Here is a 12,052-nt window from a genome sequence, read left to right as displayed (position 1 = left end):
CCTGTGGTCCGAGCCCGAGGCAACTCCTCTGCTCCCTCAGGCGCTGCTGCCTGGCCGGGTGCAGGGAGCCTGGTGCCATCCCATGGGTGCCAAGTTGGACAGGAGCTGGAAGGAAATAAAAATCCCAGACCCGCTGGTTTTTCGGAAGTGCACCAAAATGGCCACGTCCCGTTGAGTTGAATTTTACAGAATCACGGAATTTTTTGAGTTGGAAGGGACCTCTGGGAGATCACCCAGTCCAACCACTCTGCCAGGGCAGGGTCACCTGGAGCAGGTGACACAGGAATGTGTCCAGGTGGGGTTTGAATATGTCAATACAGGGAGACTTCTTGACCTCCTTAGGCAGCCTGTTCCAGTGCTCTGGCACCTTCGACATAAAGTTCTACCTCATATTGAGGTGAAACTACTTTTGTTTTAGTTATGGCCATTGCTCCTCATACTGTCACTGGGTACCACTGAAAAAAGTCTGGCACCATCCCCTTGGCATCCACCTCTGAGATATTTGTATACATAAATGAGATCCACTCTCAGTGTTCTCTCCAGACTAACCAGGCCCAGCTCCCGCAGTCTCTCATTATAAGAGATGTCCCAGACCCCTCATCAACTTTGTGGCCTCTGCTGGACTGTCTCGAATAGCTCCTTGTCTCTCTTGTACTGAGGAGCCCAGAACTGGACACTCCAGATATGCCCTCAGTAGGACTGAGGAGAGGGGGAGGATCCCCTCCCTGACCTGCTGGCCACACTCTTCCCAGTGCACTCCAGGATGGGATTTACTAGTGAAGAGATTCCTGAGCCACTGCCCACCGTGGGGCTCAGGCTTGGTGCTGTCCTCCTCATTCTGTTCACCCCAGGTGTTTCCCGCCATGGGTCCCACTCCAACTACAGCCTGGGAGAGTGAAGGGTGATACAGACATGGGTGCCCTGGGTTTCTTAAAGTACAGGTGGATTGCACTGGAATAAAAATGGCCTGATTTCTCTTCTGGGCCTCCATGTCAGTCACAGACATGGTCTACACAGAACTAAAGCAGGCACTAACCCTTTTGAGTGCTGGTGGGAGTTCAGTGTCTGCAGTGCCAGTGACCATGCTAGTAATTCATGGCATGCATTTAGTGAGTGGTGGTAGATGTGTTCCTGCTCTGATCCTTCCTGCACTATAATTGAAGTGATAAAATGAGGTTGACAAGATTCCAGAACTTAGACTTGGAGTGTTATGGGCTACCCTGTGTTTGGCTTCAAAGTAGCAGAAGAAAGGAGGGAGAACAGCACACACAGAAGGTACACAGAACCTCAGACACCAGTTCTGATTAACTCAAAATGTTTTGCCTTGGATCACTTCATCTCTTGAAAGTGCATAAGGACTCAAATTTTTTATATTTTAAAAGTCAAATATGAGGAGCTGCAAACATGGATTGCACAGATCAGAACTAAAAGTACAAAAACAGAAAAAAAAAACCCTGTTTTTAATAGGTCAAGAAACCTAGAGGGAAAAAGGAGAGAGAAAAGCCTTTGTTTCTGTTGCTGGGGAAGGATGCTAACAGGTCTTTTTGTCCCTCTTAAAGATTCAAATTATAGCTACCCGTCTGTATATCACTCAAAAATGTGCTGGAATACACCATTGCAAGCACTAGGAGTAAAAGCAACTTGAGGGAGTTCTTTGGGAATACTACTTGAATCTGTTTTATGATAACATGGTTGTACTTAATGGAAACACACACAAAAATAAGAAGAAAAAATTAAAGGAGAAGGTTGCCTTATCAAATAATTAAATTCCCTCATCTTTTTCAATACAGAGTGGGGAACACTTCTACATAGTTTCTCTGGTCCTTTGATGCTAATTCTTTTATGGCAGAATTGATTTTTAAAGATTTCTGTCTCTGCTGCTTGCTCCAGCCCTCCCTGACAAAGTTACCACTCCATAAGAGAAATTAGTATTAAGGAACACTGGTCTATTTTCCCTTGATTTGATGTAGATATTTCCATACAAAAAATTTATCAATTTAATTAAATATTTTAAAAACAAATTTAAACTGAGATGTAGCTTGTGTATAGAGGAGTCAGGTTCAGCATTAAAAGAATCCCGATCTCTCTGGAATAGTTTGGCTTGGCTCTCTTCCTCTTCTGCAGACTACTATATCCAAATGCTTATTATTGCCATCACTATGATAGCTCATTATGCAACAATATTAGATAATGGACTCTTCTCCTTCCTTTTATCAGCTGAGTCTGGATCCATAAGAATATTTTTCCTGGTCAACTAATAATCAACCCCAAAGTGAAGAATATTGTAAAGGAACAGGTGTTCTTTGTTGAATCCCTAGATGATAAAGGATGGCAGAATCCTTTATACCTAATGCTAGGGTGTAGATTATGTATTGTCGTTCTCTTTAACATCTGACCACATTAAGAGAGATCTTACTTCTACAGAAATTTTACAGAGCAGTAATCTGTACAATTCACATTGCATTCACCTTAGCAGTATCAGATGTTTAATAAAAAAGCTTCACAGCAAACTTCTCACTATTGTATTATAGTCATCAGAGGGAAGAGTACAGTCTTATATAAACCCTCACCACAACTCAATATCTGAATCACTTCCAGCTTTTCTAAGACAGACCTTTAGATCTGAAACTTCCTTGACTATCCACTGATCTGACTATCCTCCCAGGTTTCAGGCAGAAAACTGGACTAGCATCATTCGGTTTTTTCCATTTAATAAAAAAGACTAAGTTGTTTAAAATTAAGTAGCTCCTAGCTTGTTCAGATCTATCCTGGGGCCATGGCCAGTGTAAAACAAGATGCAGAATCAGAAACATCTCCAGTCTGTTTTCTCTGGCAGCACAGGGGAAAGCTTCATTAGAAAATATGTATTAGTAAACAGCAAGACCTGAGACACTGGTCCTACCTATCCATGTTCTAAACACAGGTCAAAGATGCCTGGAGAGCATCTGAGTCTTCTGTTAGATCAGAAGTAATTCTCACTCATCCAGGAATCTGTAAAAATGCAGAGAAGTCCCTTCAGGAAGTATTCAAAAGGCTGAAAAAGGGGCAGTTAAATTGATCATCAGGGTGGTTTATTTGACAGTAATTCAGCAACAAGAGATGACAGTGATATGTGAAATAATTAAAGTAATTTGAACAAACTGCCACTCATATTGTCTTCCCTTGCTGGAATCTGAATCCAGAGAAACTGTGATTTGAACTGCGAATTTTGACCTATTTATTCTACTTTGGGAGGAATAAATACTTCTAGAATATACTAGAAGGAAATACAACCATTTACTGGTTAAACAAACAAAGGGTGTATATTTTTGTATCAGCTTTTAGGAATCAGAAACAGATAAAGTCCAAATAATGAGGACTAATAAAATATTCCTTTGCATTTAATCTTGCAAATTGCTCTGTTTAATGGAAAACGAGGATGTTCAAAATGACAGATTAGGGCTCTAATTCTCTCTAAAGGTCTTTTCGCTCTACAAAGCATTTTGTGAGAGGCAGAACTAATGAAGATTTTATTGGGTCTTTTTTGCTCAATGAAACCATCAGTCTTCACAAAACGTGTAAGAATTGCCAATCTCTGAGGTGTCCCTCCATCTCAGACTGGGCTGAAAGGAGCGTGACCAAAATAGTTGAAGAAAGTGAACGACAAAGAGATTGTTAGTTAGACAAGGCAGTCACAAATGCCTTCCCTTTTTTAACCATTTTAGAGTGACCCTGCAGGAATTGGTAAAGGAAAAACCTGTATCATAAATACAAACAGTTGCCATTATTTGACAATATAGCTGAGGGCCCCCAGAGGCACACACTGAGTTATTGTATTTGTGATGTAGCAGAATCAGAGTGGTTTTATCAGCACAATCAGTCAGTTTAGCTAAACAGGAGGTCAGCCACAGTACAGCTGGAACATGACAATGCTGATCTGTGGATCAAGGCTACTCCTAACTCTCAGTGCTGAGCTGAACGTTTTGATCTTATGAGCTCATAGCAGTTAATCCAAAGATTTCGGCACCAAAGTAAAAATGAGCCCTTTGTTTCCTGCAGTCTGCAACACTGGAAATGCTTTCTGCATCTGGCATCACTTTTAGTCACAATTTGGGAAAACATCCTTGTTCATGAAAAATTTAACAACTCTAAAAGTGTCCATATCCAGTCCCAGATTTCATATATTAGACAAATATAAAAATTGCAGGGTAGAAAGAAAAACCCTTGAACCACACTGAGAAACATGAGGAAGGTGCATCTTTTTGTGCTGGGCAGCTCATCTCTGATCAAAAGAGAACACAGCTATGGAGAAACTGCATAAATGTAGATAATAGGAAATTCAGGTAAAAGGTAGTTCTGAAAATCTCACCTATACATTAGTTCTTCTTTAACAGCTGTCTGTGGCTTTCAAAGATTCACATAAAATCTTGATGTTTACCATGCTGAACAAGAACAGTAGACTTTCCAGGTATCAAGATGTCAACATCTACTGCCATCAATTAATCAATATTGAATTTCTACTATACACAGCTAAAATGCGATTTTTCTATAGTTACTAATGATGAGATTCATCTCACCTGCTTCACTGATTGAAAATCAATGTCCAGTCCAAGCTCCCACTATGGTTAGGAGTGAGATAAGTACCTCCAGAGGATGATCATTCTCCTCCCCTTACATTTGAAATAGAATTTGAAATAGAATTCCATATATCACATTGACTTCGTGTAGGTCTCTGGGTATCTAGTTACACAATTTCAAGAATCTTTGTCTTAGGCAGAAATTATGAGATTATTGAAAAGCATGTTCAAATATTAGTAGTTTTGGGGTTTTTTGCCAAAAATTACTGCCTAATTGTGTAGTAGAATTATATGTATTTTTATTATACATGTATCTTAAACTTAGTTAGTTTTTACTAACTTTATACAACATCCTTAAGGTCCAAATGCTAAGCAAGATAACTTAAATTTGCATTCTGATCATCTAGAGTATCAGATCACCCCCTGGTTTTCATTTTTTTAGGTACTGAGCCTTCTGAGCTGCTTGACGTTTTTATCTCCTTGAGTTCAATTACAGTTGGAAACCATTACCAAAGAGATGGGTCTATTTACTCTAAATGCAATCAGGCTGTACCTCAGTACACCCTCTCCACTACCTCTTTCAGTTTAAAGCCACCACCCCTTGTAAAAAGCCCCTCTCCAGCCTTCTTGTAGCTGGCTGCTCTGTATCAAGGCATTTTACCTCAAATACTGTCTCTGGTCCTGCTTAATGTCATGTGTTACACTGGGAGAGCTCATTTGTCTTCATAAGTTACAGATGAAAGGATATTACCTAATTTAGCTGGGCCCTTATCCAATGGTGGCCTTGAAGATCAATAGAGAAGTTTCAGAATTGCAGTAAATGGTAATTAGGATAGAATGTATCTTGCAGAGTATAGAACATACAGACTCCGGGGAATTTATGCTACTCAGTGGGTTAATGATGCATTGTGTCAACATGTGCTTTCTCTTATGAAATTTACACTAATTTTTCCAGATTACTATTTTAATATTTTGTCCCACACTAGGCATAAGCATGGGCATTCAACTGACTTTCACTATTTAAGTCACCATTTAATAGATCTCTTTCCTAGTATTTCTTGCTCAACTAAATCCTGCGTTTATATATTCTTCTTCACTTGAGAATTTCTGCATGCTGTTTTCCCTTTTCTAGTCCTCTGATATTTTCAAATTTTGCAGTCCACCTGTAAATCTACCTATAGATACTTTTCCTAATGCAGTTTAATATCCTGTCTATATTGATGTTTTGTATAATGCAGACGTTAAATTGATTTCTCCTCTCTGACACACATTTTTCTTTCTGACTAGTCATATCAACATAAAATGGGTTTTCACATCCTCCTTTCATCATGCAGTACTCTCACCTTATCTACATTTCACCTGCCATCATGTGGCCTAAGTTATCAGCTACAGATATAGCATGTCATTTCATTATGGTAGGATGAGGTATGTCTGAATTTAAGGCTACATAAGATGGGCTTTTTCCCTTCCTAATTTTTTCTAGCCATAGTGAAAAATATTTAATTTACTTGGAGAGCAAAAGGCAGGCTTGAAGGCAAGACCCTTATTGAGACTCAAGAGCTGACATTATTTTTTTAGCTTGCCAATGAACTTTCTTTCGGCAATTTCATTAGGCACCTATATGGTATACAACTAAATTACATCCATCAGTGCTGTAAGACAAGAACAGAAAATAGAAATGCATAATAAAAGCAATTAGCCAGTGGGAATAGGGGTCACTGGTATTAGCAGAGCTATTCACAAAGAGCTATTAGTTTGGGAAACTATTGAGAGCTGAATCTCATTTCTTCAGTACTTATTACTTTCTATTAACTGAAGAGGAATCCACATTCCTGAAATTACAATTACTAGCCCTTGTTCTCATGGGGGACTTTGAATTACCAGATGTCTGCTGGAAATATAGTACAGCAGAGAAAAACAGTCTAGAAGGTTCCTGGAGAGTCTGGAGGGTAACTTCCAGCCACAGCTGGTGAGGGAGCCAACAAAGGAAAGCGACCCACTGGATCTGTTGTTTGTGGACACAGAGGGACAGGTGGGTGATGTGATGGTCAGAGACAGTCTTGGGCACAGCCATCAGAAAATCAGACTCATTCATGGAGAAGGAAGGAGGTCAGCAAAACTGTGCCTTGGATATCCGTAGGGTAGATATTGCCCTCTTAAGGGGCCTGGTGGACCACCTGGGAAGAAAGTCCTGAGGGATAAAGGAGTCCAGGAAGATTGGACATTCTCCAAGAGGGAAATCTTTAAGGCACACAGGAGCAGGCTGACCCCATGTGCCGATTTGGCGGAGAAAGAGACTCTCAGCTGAGCCCATCACCACAGGGATGCCAATGCACTGGGGATCTGTCTGAGTGACTCATTTCTCATTTGTCTTTCCTTGCAGGCCTCCAGCACCAAGAACAACTGTGCACTGAGCTGCACACATCAAGCAAGATACTGTATTTATGGCAGTGCTCTTCTTTTCTCTGTTGCTAAAAGAGTGGTCAGATTTAGGACAGCAATTTACACTGCTGAATTCTATTACCTCAGTATTTTTATATTTTTGACAAAACTCAAAAAATAAATTCATCTGCCTAATGCCATTATTTGTTGAGGAAGTATAACAACATTTTAATGCTGATTTTAAATTCCTTATATTTGAATTAGCTGCTCATATTTCACAGTGGCATCATTTAATTAAAATTTGGCTCTCAGCAACCGCTGGGACATTTCCCCACAAGTTCTTACCCACAGGGCTATAAACCAGCTTACAAAGTTTTTCAAGTTTCTAGCCAAGGACACAATTCTTTTTTGGTAACGTCATGAGGGCAGCACTCTTCCATCATCCTTTACAGCTTCAGGGGTCCAGCTAACCACAGTATTTAACACATCTCTTGCTACATCTTGACAGAGATTGTGAAGCATTTCCTGGCAGTGACTTTTTATAACATTTAGATGAAAAAGGCCCTGTGATCATCTAATCAGACTTTCAGCAACATAAATACCTTGTGATTTACCAAGATCTAATTGCTTTTTTAATTCCAGCAGCTGGAGTTGTACTAAAACTTATCCTCTAGATATCTTGGTATAAAGACCTTCAGTTCTGATGTACTTGTATTCTTTGATTGGTTCCAATTGCTAATTATCCTGCTCTTTATTCTCTGTACTGCCATAGGTCCGCATCCATCATCTGTGGGTGAACGTATTATGTCTCCAAATCCAACATCTGTGGCTGCAAGTAAAGATTCTCTCACATCTGCAGAAGTAATCAAGGACACCAGGAGAAGTTTTATTGACATTTTGAATAGCAGACTGTTGTTCTGGCATTTCAAATACATTACTGGCATCCCAGAAATCTCTGATCAGCCTCATCTTAGTTATGTTCAGTCTCCATTTAGTGAAGCATAAAATCAGTGTATTAACGTAGTTAAAATTTACAAACACCTATTCCAGATATGAAGAACAGATAAAATCTTAAAGGAAATAAATGTAAGGTCTTTGTTGTTTCTGAAGCATTTAAACACTTTGGATGGATGAAAGATAAATGAATATACATGTGAACATAAAACAAAAAAGTAACAAGAATATCTGCATAAGTAACTTTTTTTCTCAGTCCCACAGTGCCAAGATCACAACTGAAGCACAGTTCAGGCTGGTTTCAAGTGAATGTATTACGGAAGTCTGCTAGAAGTTTTGGCATAAAGTTCTTGAAGTATCTGAAGGAAGCCTTAAGATTGTGAAACAGCTAGAAAACATTTCACACATTGCTAGAACAAAGTAATTAGTGAATCAGTTTTCCCAGATTACCATGTATGTTTTTTTAACCATGAAAATAATTAAGGATGGTGCTGCAGTCTGGAAAATCCTTGCTGGCCGTTGACAGTTCATAGATGTTTGTTAGTGCTGGAGGCAGTGGAGTGAGCTGATCTAGGGCTCTGGCTGCTCCAGTGACACCTGAGAGGCAGCAGGAGAAAGGGAAGAGGTTAAAAAAGGCATAGGTAAACAGACAGGTACTGATCTTGTATTATGCTGTGCCTATGCTTGTAGATCCTAAACAGATTTTAGCAAGAGCCCAACTCAAGCAAATACTATGTAAAACAATAAAAAAGGTAAAATTGCAGAAATGCTCCCACATTCAGCTAAATGGGACCAAGGAATAGAATCTACAATTATAGTTTCTCTTCTCTGTCAAAAATATGTAGTGGCTGTACACAGCCCTCTCTATCATGATTGTGTGGCCTGCATTCAGACAGAGGATTACATAAGCATTTAGTCTCTGAATAAGGGCAATTTTCTATGGCTGCTCTCTGTGAGTCATTTTTAGGAGGGGAGATCAAGCACATTGTTTGACAACAAGCTTGTGAAGACAGCAGTTCTTTCATGTCAACTATACTCTGTTAGATCAGTAGATCTGACTAACACATCATGGTCATTTAGTAACACTAAGGGTTTTTCAGTCAGTTAAAGAAAACCAGGGTGACATATTTTCCTTCTAGATTCTAAGAGGGAGTCCTAGAATTGGAATTATTTCTTTAAAAACATGAGTTTGTATTTTAAAACTGAAGGAATAAACACAACTCGTACTTCAAAAGGCTCTTTTGTAACTCCCTGGAAAGGGAATGTTACAAACAAAAGGCAAACAAAGAACCCTCAGATAACTTACTCTCCTACAAATGAGGAAAAACAATTTCAGAAAGGCATGGACTTTCATAACAGATTAAGAAGTCTCTCTGTACTTTCCCAGGCCATCCTGTCATTACATACACAGGAATCAAGAACTGTGGCACACACTGAGCTTTCACAAATATGAAAGCTCAGCAAACAATTATTCTTCCTTCTGTTTGTCCTTACTCTTTGTTACCTAATAAATCTGATTATTTCCTCAACATCCTCAACATGACCATTTGAAAATTGTCTTTGTTAGTCACAGCCTTCTTTGTTAGCTAGAACTGTCATATCTCTCTTTGACCAACTTGCTCCTTTTAGATCTCTCAGAGTCACTTTTTTAATTTACCTTTTTCAAGCTGACTTTCTTTCTGCCTAACTTATGCTATATCTTGTTTCTTCTTTTTGATTTTTTCTTGTCATAAGATTTAATATTTGTCTGATTTGCTGCTCTATGTTCACCTATCATGATTCTTTCTGATTGTCATTATTTTGTCACTTTTCTTTTTCATTTGGTGATTTATTTCATATCCCAGCCTGCCCCAAGAAACTTTTTTTTTTTATTCATTCATTTCCCATTTATTTTTAAATCTTTTCTTTCCTCTCCATGATTCAGCCTGTGTCTCCCATACTTTGTGCTTTTATTGTATTTGCAGCTATTTTTCGCTTGTTCAGCATCAACTACTGGAACTTTCAAAGGGCACGAATACATAGAGACAGCTTCTGTGCTGATTGAGATGATGTCAGCAAGATGTCAGCAGTGTAGCTCTGAAAGCACATTTCATTCCACTGACTTGCTAGCAATTAGGAATCACAAAACAAATTGTTCTGTTGCATCTGGAAGATACAGCTCTTGTAATGTGTCTCCTGAAATTTGTTTCAACTGTATTCCACTTAGATCCTGCAATTATATGGAAAATTGTTGTGGCTGCTCCAAACAAACACACTGCATGATCCTGCAATTATATGGAAAATTGTTGTAGCTGCTCCAAACAAACACACTGCATGATCCTGCAAGAAGCAATTTAATGGCAACCAGTAATCATGAAATCATCACTTTAAATTAATTAGTAAGTCAATATCATTGCAGTTTGCAAAGGAATCCTTTTTACCTTCAGTTTTGGAAATATCTTTCATTCTTGAAGCAAATACAGGTTAATTTCAAAGTCTGGTGTCAGCATTGCAAGAGTAAATGCTGTGTGATTTTAGAGTGATACTGCTTTAATCTCAAGGGTCAGAAAATCAAGAATATTAACTCTCCATTGTTTCTCTCTATTGTGAGTATCATTTAATAGAGGATAGATGTCCTCTTTTTCTGTTCTACTCAACCTCTTTGATCTCAGTAGGATTTCTTCCAGCTCTAGCAATCCCATCCTACAGCACTGAGTTCAGCTTTCTGACTATCACCATGATATATGGCACTATATGTGTGAGACAGAAACATGTTTCCTGGTAATTCAAGATTGAATACTTAAGCCTTAGTAGTAGGAAATTAAAAGAATATTCTGTCCCAGAATTTCAAGAAAGGATCGCAGCCATTGGTCTGATTTATAAGATATTTGAATGGTGCTTTCCAATCCAATTTCCCATGTAATACTTTTACTGCAGTTTATTCATAGATTGTTGCCTTTGGGGCCAGTATTAGATCTTGTAGCCTGATTTCTCTTATAGCACAGGCTATTAAACTTTAGATGGTACTTTTGTAGAGGCCAGTAACTCCTAAAGACAATTTCTATCATGACTTCCAAGAGATATCCTTGATTTCATAAAATCCACTGATTTTATAATATTAACAGTGGAAACACCAACCTTTTTGGACATTTTTTTTGTTGTTTATCAGCCTTGCTGTTAAAAAGTAACAAAATAAAAATGTGTCAATTCATATTTTTAATATTTTCAGCCTTAATAACCAAGCCGAGATTCTTGTTTTGCTTGGTTCCATTGAGGAGCCTTTATTATTTATAAGGTTTTTCCTTTAAAAGTGCTTATATCCTCTTATAAAGCTGCCTTCTATTTGATAAGTCAAAGAATTCCAACATTTTCAGCGTCTCAGGGTGTATTGGCCTATTGGATGGGCAATTTCTGATGAACAGCATTCATTTAACACTGTCCACAAGTTAACAGTCAGGTTGTAAAACTCTGCCAGGTGTTGTGTGCCTTCATTCAGTGCTCATCTCAGTGGTTTAATGCACGAGGGCTTCTGCTCATACTCTTCATGTCCTCTGTGTTGCTGTAAGGTAAGACAATCTCTTAATTGTCAAACACAGAGGTGTCACAGTGGTTAATATGTTCCTGAGAAATGTGAGAGTAGAAAAGGAAAATACCTGGCCTTCATCCTATATAGGTCAAGAACATATAATACACATAAATAAATAAATATATATAAATATATGTGTGTGTGATTGTGTGTGTGTGTACATACATATATATAAAAATCTCATTTGAAGGCACCATTATAAAATCTGGCTTAGAGTTTATATAAATATATAGAGAACTCTTTTGAAGGTACCAAAAAACTGACAGAACTACAATATTGAAGGAGTGATGTTCAGGGGCATTGATGAATTAACTATGCAACAGAGATGCCTGCTGCACTAAAACATTTTCCTTAACCTTGGAGTAATTGTTGTCATTCTTCTCTGGCCCTCTCTGTTCTTTCAACCATGTTTTTTAAAGTGTTGGTATCACAGCTGCATACCTGAGGAATTTTATGTAGAGAGGCAGAATCATATCTATATTCCCTGCTTACAGTTCTGGGGTTTATGCACCATAAACCCTTTATTATAGCATATTACACTGGGAGACCATGCTACCTCTCTACTAAACCTCTCACTGTTTCCCAGGAGACAGAC

Source organism: Corvus brachyrhynchos, unplaced genomic scaffold (assembly GCF_000691975.1).
Source record: "Corvus brachyrhynchos isolate BGI_N302 unplaced genomic scaffold, ASM69197v1 scaffold34, whole genome shotgun sequence".
In the NCBI taxonomy this organism is placed as follows: domain Eukaryota; kingdom Metazoa; phylum Chordata; class Aves; order Passeriformes; family Corvidae; genus Corvus; species Corvus brachyrhynchos.
This window is presented reverse-complemented; position numbering follows the sequence as displayed.